This window comes from Scardinius erythrophthalmus, assembly GCF_964197995.2.
Source record: "Scardinius erythrophthalmus genome assembly, chromosome: 1".
Classification (NCBI taxonomy): Eukaryota; Metazoa; Chordata; class Actinopteri; order Cypriniformes; family Leuciscidae; genus Scardinius; species Scardinius erythrophthalmus.
Window position 1 is genome coordinate 7736909 of NC_138221.1, and position 14095 is coordinate 7751003.

The following is a 14095-nucleotide window of genomic DNA, read 5'->3' on the forward strand; positions in this document are numbered from 1 at the left end:
CACAACATCTGCTGGACACTCGACACACAACATCTGCTGGACACTCGACACACAACATCTGCTGGACACTCGACACACAACATCTGCTGGACACTCGACACACAACATCTGCTGGACACTCGACACACAACATCTGCTGGACACTCGACACACAACATCTGCTGGACACTCAACACACAACATCTGCTGGACACTCAACACACAACATCTGCTGGACACTCAACACACAACATCTGCTGGACACACAACACACAACATCTGCTGGACACTCAACACACAACATCAGCTGGACACTCAACACACAACATCTGCTGGACACTCAACACACAACATCTGCTGGACACTCGACACAACATCTGCTGGACACTCGACACACAACATCTGCTGGACACTCAACACACAACATCTGCTGGACACTCAACACACAACATCTGCTGGACACACAACATCAGCTGGACACTCAACACACAACATCAGCTGGACACTCGACACACAACATCAGCTGGACACTCAACACAACATCTGCTGGACACTCAACACACAACATCTGCTGGACACTCGACACAACATCTGCTGGACACTCAACACACAACATCAGCTGGACACTCAACACACAACATCTGCTGGACACTCGACACACAACATCTGCTGGACACTCGACACACAACATCTGCTGGACACACAACACACAACATCTGCTGGACACTCAACACACAACATCTGCTGGACACTCAACACACAACATCTGCTGGACACTCAACACACAACATCAGCTGGACACTCAACACACAACATCTGCTGGACACTCGACACACAACATCTGCTGGACACACAACATCAGCTGGACACTCAACACACAACATCAGCTGGACACTCGACACACAACATCTGCTGGACACTCGACACACAACATCTGCTGGACACACAACACAACATCTGCTGGACACTCAACACACAACATCTGCTGGACACTCAACACAAAACATCTGCTGGACACTCAACACACAACATCAGCTGGACACTCAACACACAACATCTGCTGGACACTCGACACACAACATCTGCTGGACACACAACATCTGCTGGACACTCAACACACAACATCTGCTGGACACTCGACACAACATCTGCTGGACACTCAACACAACATCTGCTGGACACTCAACACACAACATCTGCTGGACACTCAACACACAACATCAGCTGGACACTCAACACAACATCTGCTGGACACTCAACACACAACATCTGCTGGACACTCAACACACAACATCTGCTGGACACTCGACACACAACATCTGCTGGACACTCGACACACAACATCTGCTGGACACTCGACACACAACATCTGCTGGACACTCAACACACAACATCTGCTGGACACTCGACACACAACATCTGCTGGACACACAACATCTGCTGGACACTCAACACACAACATCTGCTGGACACTCGACACAACATCTGCTGGACACTCAACACACAACATCTGCTGGACACTCGACACACAACATCTTCTGGACACTCAACACACAACATCTGCTGGACACTCGACACACAACATCAGCTGGACACTCGACACACAACATCTGCTGGACACTCGACACACAACATCTGCTGGACACTCAACACACAACATCTGCTGGACACTCGACACACAACATCTGCTGGACACTCGACACACAACATCTGCTGGACACACGACACACAACATCTGCTGGACACTCAACACACAACATCTGCTGGACACTCAACACAAAACATCTGCTGGACACTCAACACACAACATCAGCTGGACACTCAACACACAACATCTGCTGGACACTCGACACACAACATCTGCTGGACACACAACATCTGCTGGACACTCAACACACAACATCTGCTGGACACTCGACACAACATCTGCTGGACACTCAACACAACATCTGCTGGACACTCAACACACAACATCTGCTGGACACTCAACACACAACATCAGCTGGACACTCAACACAACATCTGCTGGACACTCAACACACAACATCTGCTGGACACTCAACACACAACATCTGCTGGACACTCGACACACAACATCTGCTGGACACTCGACACACAACATCTGCTGGACACTCGACACACAACATCTGCTGGACACTCGACACACAACATTTGCTGGACACTCAACACACAACATCTGCTGGACACTCGACACACAACATCAGCTGGACACTCGACACACAACATCTGCTGGACACTCGACACACAACATCTGCTGGACACTCAACACACAACATCTGCTGGACACTCGACACACAACATCTGCTGGACACTCGACACACAACATCTGCTGGACACACAACACACAACATCTGCTGGACACTCAACACACAACATCTGCTGGACACTCAACACAAAACATCTGCTGGACACTCAACACACAACATCAGCTGGACACTCAACACACAACATCTGCTGGACACTCGACACACAACATCTGCTGGACACACAACATCTGCTGGACACTCAACACACAACATCTGCTGGACACTCGACACAACATCTGCTGGACACTCAACACAACATCTGCTGGACACTCAACACACAACATCTGCTGGACACTCAACACACAACATCAGCTGGACACTCAACACAACATCTGCTGGACACTCAACACACAACATCTGCTGGACACTCGACACACAACATCTGCTGGACACTCAACACACAACATCTGCTGGACACTCGACACACAACATCTGCTGGACACTCGACACACAACATCTGCTGGACACACAACATCTGCTGGACACTCGACACACAACATCTGCTGGACACACAACACACAACATCTGCTGGACACTCAACACACAACATCTGCTGGACACTCAACACACAACATCTGCTGGACACTCAACACACAACATCAGCTGGACACTCAACACACAACATCTGCTGGACACTCGACACACAACATCTGCTGGACACACAACATCAGCTGGACACACAACATCAGCTGGACACTCGACACACAACATCTGCTGGACACTCGACACACAACATCTGCTGGACACACAACACACAACATCTGCTGGACACTCAACACACAACATCTGCTGGACACTCAACACAAAACATCTGCTGGACACTCAACACACAACATCAGCTGGACACTCAACACACAACATCTGCTGGACACTCGACACACAACATCTGCTGGACACACAACATCTGCTGGACACTCAACACACAACATCTGCTGGACACTCGACACAACATCTGCTGGACACTCAACACAACATCTGCTGGACACTCAACACACAACATCTGCTGGACACTCAACACACAACATCAGCTGGACACTCAACACAACATCTGCTGGACACTCAACACACAACATCTGCTGGACACTCAACACACAACATCTGCTGGACACTCGACACACAACATCTGCTGGACACTCGACACACAACATCTGCTGGACACTCGACACACAACATCTGCTGGACACTCAACACACAACATCTGCTGGACACTCGACACACAACATCTGCTGGACACACAACATCTGCTGGACACTCAACACACAACATCTGCTGGACACTCGACACAACATCTGCTGGACACTCAACACACAACATCTGCTGGACACTCGACACACAACATCTGCTGGACACTCAACACACAACATCTGCTGGACACTCGACACACAACATCAGCTGGACACTCGACACACAACATCTGCTGGACACTCGACACACAACATCTGCTGGACACTCAACACACAACATCTGCTGGACACTCGACACACAACATCTGCTGGACACTCGACACACAACATCTGTTGGACACACGACACACAACATCTGCTGGACACTCAACACACAACATCTGCTGGACACTCAACACAAAACATCTGCTGGACACTCAACACACAACATCAGCTGGACACTCAACACACAACATCTGCTGGACACTCGACACACAACATCTGCTGGACACACAACATCTGCTGGACACTCAACACACAACATCTGCTGGACACTCGACACAACATCTGCTGGACACTCAACACAACATCTGCTGGACACTCAACACACAACATCTGCTGGACACTCAACACACAACATCAGCTGGACACTCAACACAACATCTGCTGGACACTCAACACACAACATCTGCTGGACACTCAACACACAACATCTGCTGGACACTCGACACACAACATCTGCTGGACACTCGACACACAACATCTGCTGGACACTCGACACAACATCTGCTGGACACTCGACACACAACATCTGCTGGACACTCAACACACAACATCTGCTGGACACTCGACACACAACATCAGCTGGACACTCGACACACAACATCTGCTGGACACTCGACACACAACATCTGCTGGACACTCAACACACAACATCTGCTGGTCACTCGACACACAACATCTGCTGGACACTCGACACACAACATCTGCTGGACACACAACACACAACATCTGCTGGACACTCAACACACAACATATGCTGGACACTCAACACAAAACATCTGCTGGACACTCAACACACAACATCAGCTGGACACTCAACACACAACATCTGCTGGACACTCGACACACAACATCTGCTGGACACACAACATCTGCTGGACACTCAACACACAACATCTGCTGGACACTCGACACAACATCTGCTGGACACTCAACACAACATCTGCTGGACACTCAACACACAACATCTGCTGGACACTCAACACACAACATCAGCTGGACACTCAACACAACATCTGCTGGACACTCAACACACAACATCTGCTGGACACTCAACACACAACATCTGCTGGACACTCGACACACAACATCTGCTGGACACTCGACACACAACATCTGCTGGACACTCGACACACAACATCTGCTGGACACTCGACACACAACATCTGCTGGACACTCAACACACAACATCTGCTGGACACTCGACACACAACATCTGCTGGACACACAACATCTGCTGGACACTCAACACACAACATCTGCTGGACACTCGACACAACATCTGCTGGACACTCAACACACAACATCAGCTGGACACTCAACACAACATCTGCTGGACACTCAACACACAACATCAGCTGGACAATCAACACAACATCTGCTGGACACTCAACACACAACATCTGCTGGACACTCGACACACAACATCTGCTGGACACTCAACACACAACATCTGCTGGACACTCAACACACAACATCTGCTGGACACTCGACACAACATCTGCTGGACACTCAACACACAACATCTGCTGGACACTCGACACACAACATCTGCTGGACACTCGACACACAACATCTGCTGGACACACGACACACAACATCTGCTGGACACTCAACACACAACATCTGCTGGACACTCAACACAAAACATCTGCTGGACACTCAACACACAACATCAGCTGGACACTCAACACACAACATCTGCTGGACACTCGACACACAACATCTGCTGGACACACAACATCTGCTGGACACTCAACACACAACATCTGCTGGACACTCGACAACATCTGCTGGACACTCAACACAACATCTGCTGGACACTCAACACACAACATCTGCTGGACACTCAACACACAACATCAGCTGGACACTCAACACAACATCTGCTGGACACTCAACACACAACATCTGCTGGACACTCAACACACAACATCTGCTGGACACTCGACACACAACATCTGCTGGACACTCGACACACAACATCTGCTGGACACTCGACACACAACATCTGCTGGACACTCGACACACAACATCTGCTGGACACTCAACACACAACATCTGCTGGACACTCGACACACAACATCAGCTGGACACTCGACACACAACATCTGCTGGACACTCGACACACAACATCTGCTGGACACTCAACACACAACATCTGCTGGACACTCGACACACAACATCTGCTGGACACTCGACACACAACATCTGCTGGACACACAACACACAACATCTGCTGGACACTCAACACACAACATCTGCTGGACACTCAACACAAAACATCTGCTGGACACTCAACACACAACATCAGCTGGACACTCAACACACAACATCTGCTGGACACTCGACACACAACATCTGCTGGACACACAACATCTGCTGGACACTCAACACACAACATCTGCTGGACACTCGACACAACATCTGCTGGACACTCAACACAACATCTGCTGGACACTCAACACACAACATCTGCTGGACACTCAACACACAACATCAGCTGGACACTCAACACAACATCTGCTGGACACTCAACACACAACATCTGCTGGACACTCGACACACAACATCTGCTGGACACTCAACACACAACATCTGCTGGACACTCGACACACAACATCTGCTGGACACTCGACACACAACATCTGCTGGACACACAACACACAACATCTGCTGGACACTCGACACACAACATCTGCTGGACACACAACACACAACATCTGCTGGACACTCAACACACAACATCTGCTGGACACTCAACACACAACATCTGCTGGACACTCAACACACAACATCAGCTGGACACTCAACACACAACATCTGCTGGACACTCGACACACAACATCTGCTGGACACACAACATCAGCTGGACACACAACATCAGCTGGACACTCGACACACAACATCTGCTGGACACTCGACACACAACATCTGCTGGACACACAACACACAACATCTGCTGGACACTCAACACACAACATCTGCTGGACACTCAACACAAAACATCTGCTGGACACTCAACACACAACATCAGCTGGACACTCAACACACAACATCTGCTGGACACTCGACACACAACATCTGCTGGACACACAACATCTGCTGGACACTCAACACACAACATCTGCTGGACACTCGACACAACATCTGCTGGACACTCAACACAACATCTGCTGGACACTCAACACACAACATCTGCTGGACACTCAACACACAACATCAGCTGGACACTCAACACAACATCTGCTGGACACACAACATCTGCTGGACACTCAACACACAACATCTGCTGGACACTCGACACACAACATCTGCTGGACACTCGACACACAACATCTGCTGGACACTCGACACACAACATCTGCTGGACACTCGACACACAACATCTGCTGGACACTCAACACACAACATCTGCTGGACACTCGACACACAACATCTGCTGGACACACAACATCTGCTGGACACTCAACACACAACATCTGCTGGACACTCGACACAACATCTGCTGTCGAGTGTCCAGCAGATGTTGTGTGTTGAGTGTCCAGCTGATGTTGTGTGTTGTGTGTCCAGCAGATGTTGTGTTGAGTGTCCAGCTGATGTTGTGTGTTGAGTGTCCAGCAGATGTTGTGTGTTGAGTGTCCAGCAGATGTTGTGTTGTGTGTTGACACACAACATCTGCTGGACACTCAACACACAACATATGCTGGACACTCAACACAAAACATCTGCTGGACACTCAACACACAACATCAGCTGGACACTCAACACACAACATCTGCTGGACACTCGACACACAACATCTGCTGGACACACAACATCTGCTGGACACTCAACACACAACATCTGCTGGACACTCGACACAACATCTGCTGGACACTCAACACAACATCTGCTGGACACTCAACACACAACATCTGCTGGACACTCAACACACAACATCAGCTGGACACTCAACACAACATCTGCTGGACACTCAACACACAACATCTGCTGGACACTCAATACACAACATCTGCTGGACACTCGACACACAACATCTGCTGGACACTCGACACACAACATCTGCTGGACACTCGACACACAACATCTGCTGGACACTCGACACACAACATCTGCTGGACACTCAACACACAACATCTGCTGGACACTCGACACACAACATCTGCTGGACACACAACATCTGCTGGACACTCAACACACAACATCTGCTGGACACTCGACACAACATCTGCTGGACACTCAACACACAACATCAGCTGGACACTCAACACAACATCTGCTGGACACTCAACACACAACATCAGCTGGACACTCAACACAACATCTGCTGGACACTCGACACACAACATCTGCTGGACACTCGACACACAACATCTGCTGGACACTCAACACACAACATCTGCTGGACACTCAACACACAACATCTGCTGGACACTCGACACAACATCTGCTGGACACTCAACACACAACATCTGCTGGACACTCGACACACAACATCTGCTGGACACTCGACACACAACATCTGCTGGACACTCAACACACAACATCTGCTGGACACTCGTCACACAACATCTGCTGGACACTCAACACACAACATCTGCTGGACACTCGACACACAACATCTGCTGGACACTCGACACACAACATCTGCTGGACACTCGACACACAACATCTGCTGGACACTCGACACACAACATCTGCTGGACACTCAACACACAACATCTGCTGGACACTCAACACACAACATCTGCTGGACACTCAACACACAACATCTGCTGGACACTCGACACACAACATCTGCTGGACACTCGACACACAACATCTGCTGGACACTCGACACACAACATCTGCTGGACACACAACACACAACATCTGCTGGACACTCAACACACAACATATGCTGGACACTCAACACAAAACATCTGCTGGACACTCAACACACAACATCAGCTGGACACTCAACACACAACATCTGCTGGACACTCGACACACAACATCTGCTGGACACACAACATCTGCTGGACACTCAACACACAACATCTGCTGGACACTCGACACAACATCTGCTGGACACTCAACACAACATCTGCTGGACACTCAACACACAACATCTGCTGGACACTCAACACACAACATCAGCTGGACACTCAACACAACATCTGCTGGACACTCAACACACAACATCTGCTGGACACTCAACACACAACATCTGCTGGACACTCGACACACAACATCTGCTGGACACTCGACACACAACATCTGCTGGACACTCGACACACAACATCTGCTGGACACTCGACACACAACATCTGCTGGACACTCAACACACAACATCTGCTGGACACTCGACACACAACATCTGCTGGACACACAACATCTGCTGGACACTCAACACACAACATCTGCTGGACACTCGACACAACATCTGCTGGACACTCAACACACAACATCAGCTGGACACTCAACACAACATCTGCTGGACACTCAACACACAACATCAGCTGGACACTCAACACAACATCTGCTGGACACTCAACACACAACATCTGCTGGACACTCGACACACAACATCTGCTGGACACTCGACACACAACATCTGCTGGACACTCAACACACAACATCTGCTGGACACTCAACACACAACATCTGCTGGACACTCAACACACAACATCTGCTGGACACTCGACACACAACATCTGCTGGACACTCGACACACAACATCTGCTGGACACTCGACACACAACATCTGCTGGACACACAACACACAACATCTGCTGGACACTCAACACACAACATATGCTGGACACTCAACACAAAACATCTGCTGGACACTCAACACACAACATCAGCTGGACACTCAACACACAACATCTGCTGGACACTCGACACACAACATCTGCTGGACACACAACATCTGCTGGACACTCAACACACAACATCTGCTGGACACTCGACACAACATCTGCTGGACACTCAACACAACATCTGCTGGACACTCAACACACAACATCTGCTGGACACTCAACACACAACATCAGCTGGACACTCAACACAACATCTGCTGGACACTCAACACACAACATCTGCTGGACACTCAACACACAACATCTGCTGGACACTCGACACACAACATCTGCTGGACACTCGACACACAACATCTGCTGGACACTCGACACACAACATCTGCTGGACACTCGACACACAACATCTGCTGGACACTCAACACACAACATCTGCTGGACACTCGACACACAACATCTGCTGGACACACAACATCTGCTGGACACTCAACACACAACATCTGCTGGACACTCGACACAACATCTGCTGGACACTCAACACACAACATCAGCTGGACACTCAACACAACATCTGCTGGACACTCAACACACAACATCAGCTGGACACTCAACACAACATCTGCTGGACACTCAACACACAACATCTGCTGGACACTCGACACACAACATCTGCTGGACACTCAACACACAACATCTGCTGGACACTCAACACACAACATCTGCTGGACACTCGACACAACATCTGCTGGACACTCAACACACAACATCTGCTGGACACTCGACACACAACATCTGCTGGACACTCGACACACAACATCTGCTGGACACTCAACACACAACATCTGCTGGACACTCGTCACACAACATCTGCTGGACACTCAACACAACATCTGCTGGACACTCGACACACAACATCTGCTGGACACTCGACACACAACATCTGCTGGACACTCGACACACAACATCTGCTGGACACTCGACACACAACATCTGCTGGACACTCGACACACAACATCTGCTGGACACACAACACACAATATCTGCTGGACACTCAACACACAACATCAGCTGGACACTCAACACACAACATCTGCTGGACACTCAACACACAACATCTGCTGGACACTCGACACAACATCTGCTGGACACTCGACACACAACATCTGCTGGACACTCAACACACAACATCTGCTGGACACACAACATCTGCTGGACACTCAACACACAACATCTGCTGGACACTCAACACACAACATCTGCTGGACACTCAACACACAACATCAGCTGGACACTCAACACAACATCTGCTGGACACTCAACACACAACATCAGCTGGACACTCAACACAACATCTGCTGGACACTCAACACACAACATCTGCTGGACACTCGACACACAACATCTGCTGGACACTCAACACACAACATCTGCTGGACACTCGACACACAACATCAGAACCGAGAAACTTAAAGCCTGAAACAATCATGTACTCTGAACTGTAATGAATTTATTAATAGGATTGATCGCAGGTTTGGAGGAGATTTGCAGCACAAGCTGTTTGGAGAGAAGTGTCACTTCAGAAATATTTCCAGTATGCTTGTTCATCAAGACAATATGGAAACATATGGGCAGCAATATTCAATTTGAAATGTAATATGCAAAATGGCAATGCATTTCTGTATTTAAATGTACATTTTCCATTACATTTGTGCAACGTTTGGTGCAAAATGGAAATGATAATTCAGTTATACAATTTACATTTTCCATTTCATACACTAGTTTTAATATATACATTGAATACATATTTTAACGCTTTATAAGTTGCAAAATTAAAATGAAAATGTATTACAGAAATGATTAGATATGTTTAACATGTTCAAGCAAAAACTGTAGCAAAATGATCATTTAAATGTTATTTTTCTTCATTGCATTTGCTCTCAGTTAAGACACTAAATGCATTGCATTAAATGTCCCGCAATGAATGTAGCCAAATTGTATTTTGAATACAGGTGATGGCGTCACCATAAATGAAAACTCCTGCCAGGCTGAAGATGTTCAGGAGCTGTGACCTGTGGTTATGTGTGTGAGTGAGATGAACAAATGAGGAATGAGGAATGCGATGGGCTTCACTTCACCTTATGGGACTGTGTTTAGAGCATGAAGAGAATTCTTGTAAAACAAACAGAGAACTCTCAAATGCTGCTCAGAAATATAAATGCACAGTTTGTGATTTTCACTTCAGTTTTCTAACACATGATGTTTCACTTCTGCATCTGGAGTGAGAAGCAGGTTTGTAAAGTCAGAGCGTCTCTGTTTTCCTCCTGATGGTTCAGGGCAGTTTCTCTCTTAGAGAGCGCGAGTCTGGAGATGTGGACCCTGCAGTGAAGCCATTACAATCATGTTCTCATCTCTGTTTTACTGTGTTACTCTGTGTGAAACTCGGCTAAACGCTTTAGGTTCATTTGTTATTTTAATTTTTGTTTTGCTGGAGAATACATGTACAAACAAACCAGTGGTGTCTCTGGCTCTATATTTCTGATGGAGCAAAAGCCATCACTTGCTCGACCCAACACGAGGGCTAATAGAAACATCCCTAATAATTAAATCTCAGCACCAAACACCACTAAAATGAGCATTTCATAAAGTTCAAGAGGCTGTGAACCCGAATCAGAGAAAATCATCTCATGTGATCCAGCTCACATACGCACTACAAGCACAACTCGATAGATGATTAAAATATAATATCTAATAGTAAATCCACAATTCCTCTTCATCAGCTTTCGCACATGGGCTCATATTCTCCTCGGGCCATTAGGAATTTACTACAACCTTTGGAACGTGAAAATGACATTTAGGTGAATTACAGATTATTATTTTATATTAATTTTTCTGCTAAAATAATTGTGTCAACGCTCTACTGTTTGAGCTTCAGGAAACACATAATGATGATTAATACAGAAAACTCGTAACAACAACAGTGCTCGAAAATGCAAACTTTGAAATAGGTTCAGGGTACAAGTGGTGAACATTTGTGAAAACCGTTATCATCTCCGTGTAAACTTCAAAAACGCGAATCTGTGAAAACACTGACGGCGTGCACATGCGTATTACATTTTTAGTCTATGGGTATGCGCATTTTAATGTGTGCGCAGGCGTGTAGTCTTTCTTTACAAAATGATCTCAACAAACTACTTGTCTGGCCTTAAAAATTTATAATTCAGAATTCTTTGTCGCTTCCACGTATAAATGTGAAATGTAATCAAGTGTGAGTGAGTGTAAATAAATACACAACAAACTAAACAGTTCATTAAACATATTTACACAACAGCAAACACAAGAAAACACAAAGAATAAAACAAAACAATAATATTTATATTAAAGTAAAATAAAGCAATAATTGAATCCGTGTTTTACAGTGGATGTAGGCTCGACGCAGAGTAAAACCCCCTCAGTTGATCTAAATCCACTGTAAAACACGGATTCAAGGGCCTTATTGCTTTTAGAAAACGGTTACTCCATAAAAATATTCATAAACACCAACAACAAAAAATATAATGTTATAACACATTTATTCCTCCGCCAAGTAATGTAGTTCCAAAGAGGTTGCTAAGCAACACACAGCAACAAAGCATCACAAATGACAGTTGTGCAGTAACACTTATGTAATGCGGTCACAGGTGTGTGTTTGTGGATTAAACACACAATTAATTAATTTGAACATTAATTAAATCTCCATCAGAAGTGACGAATGACACTGAACTCTTGTCGGAGCTCATAAGAGTTTGACTAAACATCATGTGTGTGGGATTAACAGTCTTCTTCTGTCATTACTGCTTATGTGTGTGTGACCACTGAATCCGGCTGAGTTTCTCCACTGGCTCCAGTCTCCTGATCTTCATTCTTCATGAGAGCTTTCATTTCATGTGATTCTGAGTTGTGGTCTGATCCAGTGGCTGGAGGTTCACCACATCCAGCTTCAGTCTGTGTTCAGGACAGGACATGTACTTTAAACAATGACACATCAGTTTAACATGAAGTAAACTAGATAAGGCTTGAGAAGGACGCTCACCTGAGGACTCTGATTCTGCTCTGATCCGGCGTCTGGAGTCTGAATCCCTGTGTGTTCAGAGCAAAGCCAGTAAAGACAGTCAGTGGATCGTTTAGAAAGTGTTCAAGCACACATGATGTGGAAGCTTATTTCTCCCTTTTCTTAAAGTTGGGGGACACAGTTCTGTCTTAAAATATTATAAAATCATCCCTTTCTGGACCAAAATACATAACGTCCTACAAGAGCTCCTTAAGTTGCAGTTTAGTTTCTCTTAGGAATTGTATCTGTTATCTGTCGGAGTGGAGACAATGTTAGACTCTCATGCTAAACACATTTATCTGACAAAGAAATGTATATTGCTGTTGTGGTCATCATCCCCTCAGGTGCCTTCTTTCAAATGTGTCTGCATTACTACCACTCGAGAAGCTCACGCATGACACACGTCAATAGTGTAAAGACTTCTGGCACATATGGACACCTCACTGTGTCGGT

The 14095-nt window shown here is 46.8% G+C and overlaps 1 pseudogene across 1 annotated transcript in view; it reads right to left on the reverse strand.

Annotated features, from left to right (window-relative positions):
* The window catches only part of LOC308694942 (baculoviral IAP repeat-containing protein 2-like), a 38307-nt pseudogene that overhangs the window by 21974 nt on the left and 2238 nt on the right, over positions 1-14095 (reverse strand). The window contains exon 3 of the transcript in view: positions 13405-13536. The product of the transcript in view is annotated as a baculoviral IAP repeat-containing protein 2-like (transcript). The remainder of the gene's footprint in view (positions 1-13404; positions 13537-14095) is intronic.